The 446-nt window shown below is 35.7% G+C and overlaps 1 protein-coding gene across 1 annotated transcript in view; it reads left to right on the top strand.

Moving 5' to 3' along the window:
* The window catches only part of FBXL13 (F-box and leucine rich repeat protein 13), a 274,784-nt gene that overhangs the window by 256,168 nt on the left and 18,170 nt on the right, over positions 1–446 (top strand). The gene's annotated exons all lie outside the window — the stretch shown is intronic.

The following is a 446-nucleotide window of genomic DNA, read 5'->3' as shown; positions in this document are numbered from 1 at the left end:
ATATAATGCATGTATATAAATTTATATGTATATATGTATATATATACATGTACATATATATACATATATATATGTACATATATATATCTTTAATATAATAAACAGCCTCCTGTTGAGAGGTGTTACCATCACTATTTTACCCTAGGAGACATGGGCTTGGAGAGGTTCAGTTCTCGCACACTGGCAGAGTCAGGCTTTTGACCCCACTCTGTGTGATGCCTCAGCCCTCGTCCTACCTGTTCTGCTAAACTGCCTCTCCTGGAAATTTCCCCTCTTCTATTAACTTATTAAAGAAAATAGCTAGCTAACTAATTCTTTCCAATGTCCCTCTTTTGGGTTAAAATAACAGAAACTGGCCTCTAGAATTTAACTTCTAGAGTCATCTTGCATTTATGACTGATCCAGTTACCCAAGTTCTCCCAGTACCAAGAGTAAATTTACATATA

The sequence above is a fragment of the Tupaia chinensis genome, unplaced genomic scaffold (genome assembly GCF_000334495.1).
Source record: "Tupaia chinensis unplaced genomic scaffold, TupChi_1.0 Scaffold000044_1, whole genome shotgun sequence".
Taxonomy (NCBI): domain Eukaryota; kingdom Metazoa; phylum Chordata; class Mammalia; order Scandentia; family Tupaiidae; genus Tupaia; species Tupaia belangeri.
This window is presented reverse-complemented; position numbering and strand designations above follow the sequence as displayed.